General features: G+C 48.3%; 1 protein-coding gene across 2 annotated transcripts in view; it reads left to right on the top strand.

Moving 5' to 3' along the window:
* Nucleotides 1–8,926, top strand: part of LOC1277633 (metallo-beta-lactamase domain-containing protein 1) — a 98,671-nt gene that overhangs the window by 19,478 nt on the left and 70,267 nt on the right. Inside the window, exon 2 of one of the 2 annotated variants that reach the window (XM_061660657.1) lies at nucleotides 3,631–3,724. The exons of the other annotated variant lie outside the window; for it this stretch is intronic. The gene's annotated coding sequence lies outside the window, so the exon portion shown is untranslated. The remainder of the gene's footprint in view (nucleotides 1–3,630; nucleotides 3,725–8,926) is intronic. 2 annotated transcript variants of the gene reach the window in all.

The following is an 8,926-nucleotide window of genomic DNA, read 5'->3' as shown; positions in this document are numbered from 1 at the left end:
GCTTTTATGAAATCAAAAGTCGAACCCCGACGGCCCGTGTCTCGGACTCTCGCGCCCTTATGCGAGGCTTCTCTCCCTCTCTCTCTCTCGTGCGCGGTGGTGGCGAACTGGTTTCGGACGGTTACAGCCAGCTTTGGGTGAGTACGTAGTATGTAGATGTGCCTTTGGGATGTTTCGTTATTGGCGCTGGAAATCCGCGAGATCCGCGATCTCTCGTGCGCGGCATGCTTCTCGGCGCACGTCGGTAAACCCGAGTGGAGAAAGTTGCGCCGAGCGATCGTTACGAAGATGTGTGGTGGCGGTGGTGGTGGTGCCGGCAACGATGCTGTTGCAGTGCGAAACCGTCCGTGCGGCATCGGTTCGCGGAGACGTTCGTGATCGTGAGCAAACAGTGAGCCAAGGTTGTGTGTACCGCGCTCGCCGTTTGGTTTGAGTTGGTGTGCCGTGTTACATTTGCATAGGTAAGAATTCCACCGGGGAAAAAAACGACAAAAACAAGTCTAAGGAGGCATCTCGCATCCGTTTGACGGTGGTGTGTCGTCATGTTGAAAAATAAAGAAGGGAATTTTCGAAGGCCTGTGGCATTTCCAGCTGGTGGGTAGAATGAGCTCAAGCGTTTCTTGCATCCGTTTCTTGCGATGAATCATTGCGAGCTTCTTTTTCGATAGCGTTTCGATGAGAATGCGAGAATTTCCGCATTTTGGCAACAAGCGACGAACCTTGGTTCTGTCCGTTTTTAAGAGTTTCTGGTGTTATTTTTGTGTTACAATGTTACATGCAAGGTTTTATGGTGATGTTTCGTTTTTAAAGCACATTTGAACAGGAATAAGAATAAGAATAATAACGAAGGATATATTTGCCATGATTATCACAGTATTTGCAATGTTGCGGAGGAATCGTAAAGCTTACATTTCCTGGTTGAAATTTACAACCTACAGCAACATTCTTCATGCATAATGTATTGTCTAGCACAACATACCTGTTCTAATCTTGAAGCAGGAAGTTGAAACTTCTGAATAGTTTTATTCTCAGCCAGAACTCAAAACAAGATAAGAAATGATTTCATTATTAGTTTTTTAGTTTTAAAATGTGACTATGAATTGAAAGCCGTTCCTTTTTGTGCCAGCGCTTATGCGGTCGCATGGTTTGTTCGGGAGCAAAATAAAAAGAAAAATACAAACCCAGAACGAAATGGCACGTTCATCATCACCCAGCAGCCACATCGGTTAGGCATCTCGGACAGTTTATTACCCATTGTTCTAGGCTAGAGGTTGCGAAATAACAATAAAATATTGTTTAGGACAAAATTTCTGGGCTGCACAACAAACAGCGTTCTGCAAACAATACAGGGTGAGCATCATCCGCCCGAACGTGCGCCTTTGGTTTTGTGTTTGGCTCTACCAGCATATGCACGGTTGTCTCACGTTGTGAAATTGTTGTTTGCTGTGAATCAATAGTACCGCACCGTGCGCCACACTGTTTGACCCCGGGGCGGGCAACCACAACAACAGCAGCAGCAGCAATATTCCCTCTACGGTTGTAAAGCAACGGCAAAAGTCTGTGCGCCCAACGCGGGGGCAAATCAAACATCAAACATTTAGCACCGAACCGATACCGATGAAGGGAGGTAGAGAATGATTGAAATTCATATTTTAATGTGCCCGGCCGCTCAATTTGAATAGCGAATTCCGTTTGGTAAATTAGCGAGCTTTTTAGGCGCATTATGTTCTGACAAAAGAGTAGTATCATCTTCGACTTGTCGCTCACGCGCTGAAGGGGAGGTAGTAAAGTGGAGGAGCAAACCACTGACCGGAGAGGAAAAATAAAACGTTGTTAATACGATGCTCAATCTGAGTCGACGAATCAATCTGGTAGTGTGGGTCCTTTGGGTAAACATTCCAGCCGGAATCGACATTAAAAAAACCTGTCCCTCTTGAAGACGCGCTCCACCTGAGACTTTGCAGGGACGGGCCCACCTGCCATTCGTGCGTGCGTGCGTGCGTGTGCGGGTGTGTGCACAAAATTAATAATTAAGTTGCGCGTTGCGCAACACCACATTAACGGCAGGGACAGTGCTGGACGATGATGGGGGTTTTGTTTTTGAGACATCAACCAAACCCCGCGAGGAAGGCCGTCGTCATCGTCGTCACCGTCGTGCTGAAAGCTTTGGCCCTCCCCGCCCGGGGGTCTTAAGTGCGCCTGGGAATCGGTGACGACTTCCTAACGGACGTGTGCCGATTTGTGTTGCAGTAGTAGTGGTTAATTTTTTTTATTGTCTGACCCGTTGTTTTCGTTGTCTGAATTTAAAATATTCAGCACTCTGGGGGACCAGAGCCGGGTGTGTGTGTGTGAAAGTGTTTTTTGGGGGGTGGGACGGTGGACAGAAGCGCACCGGTAGTGTCGTCAAACTTGACCTCGATCTCGCTGCCATCATTTTCGGCCTGCCACTGGACCGCCAAGGTCTTCCAGTAGTTTCTCTCTCTCGCTCCCTCTGTTGATCCTGTCCTTGGAGGTCCTCTTTGGGTGGATTCCTAAACGAGCGTGTTTGTGAAGTGTGATCGGATCCGAGGGGAGATTTGTTGTTTGCGACAGCTGACCTAACCTCCTGGCCAGTGTGTCATCCAGTAAGTGAGTGCTTTTTATCAGCAGGATACTGGATAAAGCTGGTTCCAGCTGTGCGAGACCGTTCCGTCACATGATCGGCATAAAAAATAGAAACCACTTATGCTAACACACCATTGATGGTTAACCATGCGCACCAGGCTGCTCACAACAAGCTCCCTCTTCGGTCGATGATCGAGCGTTGCCCATTTCGTGCGATTTAGTTCGCCATTTGTATCAGGACAGCATATCTAGATCGATTAATTTCCCTCACCGCGGTAGTGGCACGTGACTGCGGATGAATTTCGTATCATTAATCTAGCCCCCGGTTCGCTCTGCATATTTTCATAGACGTTTCATAATTGTGTTTGTATGATAAATTGTGTTTTTTCACTATTTGAGCGGAGTTGTTTTGGGATGATATATTTCTCCCAATGCGTGTCGTGAATGATCTATCTAGCGCAAGCGGTAACAAACCATGATGCAATGAGTTCCGAGAGAGTGCGTAAACTGTTTGCCCCGTACTACCTCGAACGTGAAAACGATAATCCGCTTCTCATGACAATGATTAGCGGTAGAAAGTACGCATCACCTTCCGTCAATGATTTGCCAATTAGTGGCTAAAATGTTCAAAAATTAGTATCCCCTTAGTCACCAGGAAGTAACAGAGAGAGAGAGGCCGGAGAGCCTTTTTGCGGATGTGAAAAAAGTGCGTTTGGCATTATGATGCTGGTGGGAAACGATCGATTGAATAAAGGTAGACATCAATTTCGCCAATAATGTGGTGCAATTTTTAAAACGGAACTTAACAGGTTGGGAAAGGTTTTACTTTTTACCTTTTATGTTTATATCTTTATGTTTACTATATTTTTTATACAAATAAGATTCTTGTTTTAAAGCGAGTTCACAATTTATGATTTTTTGTTGTTTTATAAGTTGTTAGCTATCTAATCGATCAGCAGCTTTTACCTATTTTTTCACTAAAGCTCATCTAAATATTTTATTCTAAATTTTCAATTATACTTTTAGAAATGGATACATTGAAATTGAGAGATTTACCACAACCTAATTAAAACCTAATGAAGCCTCCGACATGAAACGGATAGCAGTAGGAAAAGGAAATGTAAGCTTGAATTGTAAAAGGGCACATCTCAAAGAGGAGAGAGAGAAACCTCAAAAAACATAAAAAACAGATGCCTTGTGTGAAGGAAGCATTAACATTAGCCACTCAAGCCGCCTCTTTCGTCACATGCATCCCGAAGTGCACTCGTATGCTTGATCAGGCGCATAACCATCGTCTCTTCACGATCGTACCATCGTAGGGTGGAACTGGTGTGTATGTACCATGGGGAAGAGGGAGAGCCTTTCTGTGTCACTAGTGTGTTTTAGCGTTAGTGAGACCGTGCTGAAGTAAAAACAACAACAAAAAGCGGTAAGCGGTGATCCGTCACAGAGCATAGGCCGGTGTAGCATAGGCAAAACAAAACGGCCATCCGTAGCCCGTGGCGGGACCGGCCCAGGGTGGAAGCAGCAGCGAAGAAGCAGATTAACAACCGCTGCAAGTAATTGCTGTTGATGGTTAGGTACTTCGCTCCCTCGTTGCTGCTTGTTGTGTTCGGGAGAGTTGAGCTTTTTTGTTTTTAGATTGTTTTTTTTTGCTTCTCTCTTTTCTGTGCATACCCGCGCAGTGTTGCCAGCATGGTTTAGCCGTCCTTCTGGTTGCTTCTACCTGTTAGTGGTGAACTTTATCTTCATGCTTAACGATCAGCGCTTAAGCGGCGCTAGATGGCACCCGACATAGATGGGACAAGAGAAAGAGAGCAAGTGCGAGCGTTAGTGGAGGCTGGGTGCGCGCACGCGCTCTCTCTCGCTCTCTATCGCCTTCGGTTGACGCCACTCTTTCCCGAGGCGTTCCTTCAATCGAGCGGAAGGTGATGAGGTTATGTGATTTAGAAATGTCATAATCAGCGCTCGAGTGGCACCGCACATTGCGTAATCGTGAGGGCACACCGTGCGCCCCGTTTCGGGGATGGCTGGATGGGGTTTTTGTTTCGGACGCTTGGGTTTTCTGGAGCTGGCAGGCCTCTTTCTGGGGCTGGCAACCTTTCGCCGCAGGTCCTTTCTTTTGTCGAGCCGAACACACATTTGAACATGTCTGGATGGAAGGCGAGAGAAGCCCGAGAGACGAGATTTTTGGAGCACTTTTTGTTCGTGGTTTGTTTATTTGGCATAATTTTGTGACAATTTTGTTGTGAGCAAAAAAAAAACAGTCATAATATGATACGAGCGTGTTTGTATGTGTGTGTGTGTTTGGTTTACACTCCGACCGTAATCGCCATGCTGCATCGTGTTATGCGGCTGTTAACGCACTTTCCTCAAAAGGGGGTGTCGGGTTAACATCGCGCTGGTCTGGTCCATTTTCTCCCCACCGTGCACCACAAGGCCGCAAATACGCAGCACGGCCGACTGGAATGCTGCTGTTGACGGGCTCTGCGTTACTAAGTGTTGTACCGCCACTACTAACCCGTAAACGAGTAGGTTGGTGTGTAACAATGCGCCCAGAGTCCGGGAGATGCACTGCAACCGAACTAGTGATGGGTAAAGTTGGCACAAATTTGGAGTCAAGTCTGGTATTTGCGGGAGTCGCCCAGAGTCGGAGTCATTCGGAGTCATCATCTGGAATTCACTGGAGTCCGGAGTCATTTGGAGTTCACTGGAGTCATCTGGAGTCGTCTGGAGTCATTTAGAGTCGTCCGGAGTAGTCCGGAGTCATCCAGGATCGCTTGGAGTATTCTGGAGTCGGAGTCATTAGAGTCACCCGGAGTTCTTACGAGTCGTCTGGAGTTATCCGAAGTCTTCTGGAGTCGTCAGGAGTCATCCGGAGTTGTCCAGAGCTACTATGAGTCGTCCGGAGTCATCGGTAGTCGTCCGGGGTCGTCGCTAGTCGCCCGGAAAGGTCTGAAGTCATCCAGAATCGTCAGGAGTCATCCAGAATCGCCATGAGTCATCCAGAATCGTCAGGAGTCATCCGAAGTCGTCCGGAGTCATCAGGAGTCCTCCGGAGTCATCAGGAGTCCTCCGGAGTAGGAGTCGTCCGGAGTCGTCTGGAGTCTAATCGAATCGTCTGGAGTCATTCGGAGTCGTCCGGAGTCGACAGCAGACTGCAGAGTCGCCTGAAGTCGTCTGGAGTCGATGGAGTCGTCCGGAGTCATCAGGAGTCGACAGAGTCGTCCGGAGTCATTCGGAGTCGACCGGAGACAGGTTTTTATGGTTAACATCAGGCGTATCATATCCGACTCCGACTCTTGCTGATTAAAATGCATTCAAATCGCTATTCTTAGAAAGTAAGGCCTTTTTAAGTAAGGCTGTCGCAATGAACAAAAGATGAAAAACACACCACAAAATGAAATGCCTCCGGTCGACTCCAGCCGACTCCGACCGACTTGTCCATGAAGCAAATCACTAAACCGAACCATCCAGTCCAAACGAAGCGCAGCTCTATGTCCTGTTTGGCATCACAAAGCAGTACAGGGCAGCATGATGGCCATAGCGCCAAGCGTACACGGTTCCATCTTCAGCTGGCATGGCCGATGACGCCACGAGAGAGCGGGGTTTACTTTGCCCATTAACACGTGCTGCGATAATCGTGCAAACTTGTTGTCATTTGGCTGGCTGGCTGCACTTTCTCGAACACTTGCCCCACTCCTGCTTTAAAGAAACGATGCGGTTTTGCTTCCGAACTTCCTTTCCCGGCCACTGGGCGCACACGGAACCGTGCGCAGAGCGCATCCCCGTTTCGTCTTTCGATTTGTAATAATTTAGACGTTTTGGCAAAAGTGTCAAACATTTTAGCACGTTCGATGGCAAATTGAATATCGCACTCCGTTTGCTCAAACACTTTAGCATGCGTGCAGTGATTTATGCAGAAATGTTGCGGACTTGTTTACTTTTTAATGTATTCGGTGCTAATGTACGAAATGGTGTAACAGCTTCCCAAGGTTGAATGATGCGTAACGAATGTAAATGTAAACAAGTTTGCCAAAAAAAAAAAAAGGGTTGATTAATTTATGCTTCTACCGATGCGATGATTAAGCGTTGTTTTGAAAAGGAATTAATGCGCTAAATCAATCAAACCGGGCGAGATCTGCGGTGTGTGGTGCGTCAACCGCGCTATCGATGCTATATTTCATGTGCGTACCTCTTGGAGCGTTATACTCTGGTACGTGCTACGATTCTGTCACCGGATGAACGGACGGATTCAATCATGTGAGCGGTGTCTCGATCTCGAGCGTCTCTAAACAGCAGGGCGAAGGTGAACGAGCAGGAGGAGACGAATCGACAGACAAACCTACTGACTGAGTAACATAACCAAAACCAGAAGGGAAACCCTCGCTTCTTGCCACCAGCAAATCGCCGGAGCGAAGCAGAAAACCTAAACCACAGAGAAAAATGCCCCGACCTGCGACGGGTGAGACTGGGACTGGGTGACGACAAAAAAAATGCAAAATGAAAGTGATCAACATTTATGTAACAGGTGACACAGCAGGGGGGAGGGTGCACCGATGGTTGGGCCGATGGTTGTCGTTTTCTTCGTCGCCCCGTTCATTATCACTCTCACGGCGATGACGTTTTTTTTTGTTTGTTGCTTTCTTCTGGAGTTTCGGTCGATTGCAAAGTGTGTGTTTGGATTATCGCAACACCCCCCCTTTGACCGTGTCTTCCTCCCGCCGATCTCCTGTACTGGTCGGGTCAACTTTCGAAGGAAGAAATTTGGGCGAAATTTTTGGCGCCCGCCAGACGACGCGAATGGCGACAGAGTTTGCAGAAGCCATAGAAGAAGCCCGAGGAGAAGAGAGCATGATGTGATGATCGCATCCGATTACGACCATTGTGTGTTGAATGCGTGAGTGCTCTTTTATCGACTGTTACACATCCAATTTCCGGTTACTTAACAAAGCTCATCTTCATCCCGAAGCCGTGGAAGCTGCAGACCGATCGACCAGGTGTCCAGGGGCCTAGGTGACATTGCGGACATTGCAATTCTGGGGATGTTTTATGGGCATTGGATTGATGCCGCCATGTCAAGGAAAGCGATGCGTTTGATCCAACGCTCCAAATGGATTGAGCAATCTCTCCGTGCCCGTTGTAGTTGGCACCGCATTAGGTTCTGTGTCCACTTCAGCGTACCCATAATCGTGCGGTGAGCGCCGAAGCGTCTCAAGCCACGATCGAAACCCACGAGGAGGGAACGCTAGGTGCAATGCGTACAGGAAATGCTGTGTGGTAGGTAGGACCCTTCGGATGGGTACGTGACGTGCGCGATTGCGCGATGAAGCCCTGCACCGATGGGCACGTCACGATGCGTTGCAGGGGAGGGGTTTAGAAGAAGCAGCCCCCGTGCCACAGACTGACGTGAAGTTTACCATTCGGAATCGGACACTTTCGGAGGCATTGATCGATTGCGAAAGCGGACGGTGGGCTTTAGATTGGACGTGAGCGCGCCCACACCCCGTGCACATCACATCCAAGCGTGCCTTCACAGTACGTTAATTCTATGCGGCATTACACAGCTGTTGCACATTGGTCTGTGTGTGTGGGTACGTGTGGCTTGAAGCGCTATTGCGTACCCCCAACAGGAGGAACCATTGCGTTTCGCAGTGGGTTAAAATGTACGTACGGTAGGGGCTCTCTTGACACATTACCGGCGAACCCGTAGCCTCATAATCGGGCCCCAACGGCTCATCTTCACGCACAATGCGAAAGGCGCAAAAAAGTGCAGTCAAGCGGAGGCACAAGACAAAACTGCGGGCATAATCGTACACTGTGTGGCCATGATCCCAAAAATGCACCTGCAGCAGTAACGACACTGGTTGTCATCGTTGCCGTCGTCGTCGTCGTCGTCGTCGTGGTTGTAGTTGTCGCCATTGCAAGCCAACACGACCGGTGACCGATTTGCGAAGCAAAAGCGCGTACGGGCTGCGGCAGTTTGTTGGCCCAGTGACCACAGTAGGTGCAACGGAGCGAAATTATAATTAAAAAAAAAACTGTTCCATCCTTCCTTCCGTCGCGTACGTTGTGTCGGTTCGTCGCTTGATTCGCCTCCATTGATTGAAGAGGGTTTACGATTAATTGACTGTGTTTATGAGCACTTGTCCGTGCGTGTGTGTGTGCGTTTATTGACGCATCCCTCGCTATTGATATTCAATCGCCGTGTTGAACCCGCTTGGGACAAGGGCACGCTGTAAACGCACTCACCCTTGGCACGGGCAGATTATGTTGTAATGCGAGCGTATGTTTGGTTTTTGTCGTTGAACTTCAAAGCGCC

The sequence above is a fragment of the Anopheles gambiae genome, chromosome 3, assembly GCF_943734735.2.
Source record: "Anopheles gambiae chromosome 3, idAnoGambNW_F1_1, whole genome shotgun sequence".
Taxonomy (NCBI): domain Eukaryota; kingdom Metazoa; phylum Arthropoda; class Insecta; order Diptera; family Culicidae; genus Anopheles; species Anopheles gambiae.
This window is presented reverse-complemented; position numbering and strand designations above follow the sequence as displayed.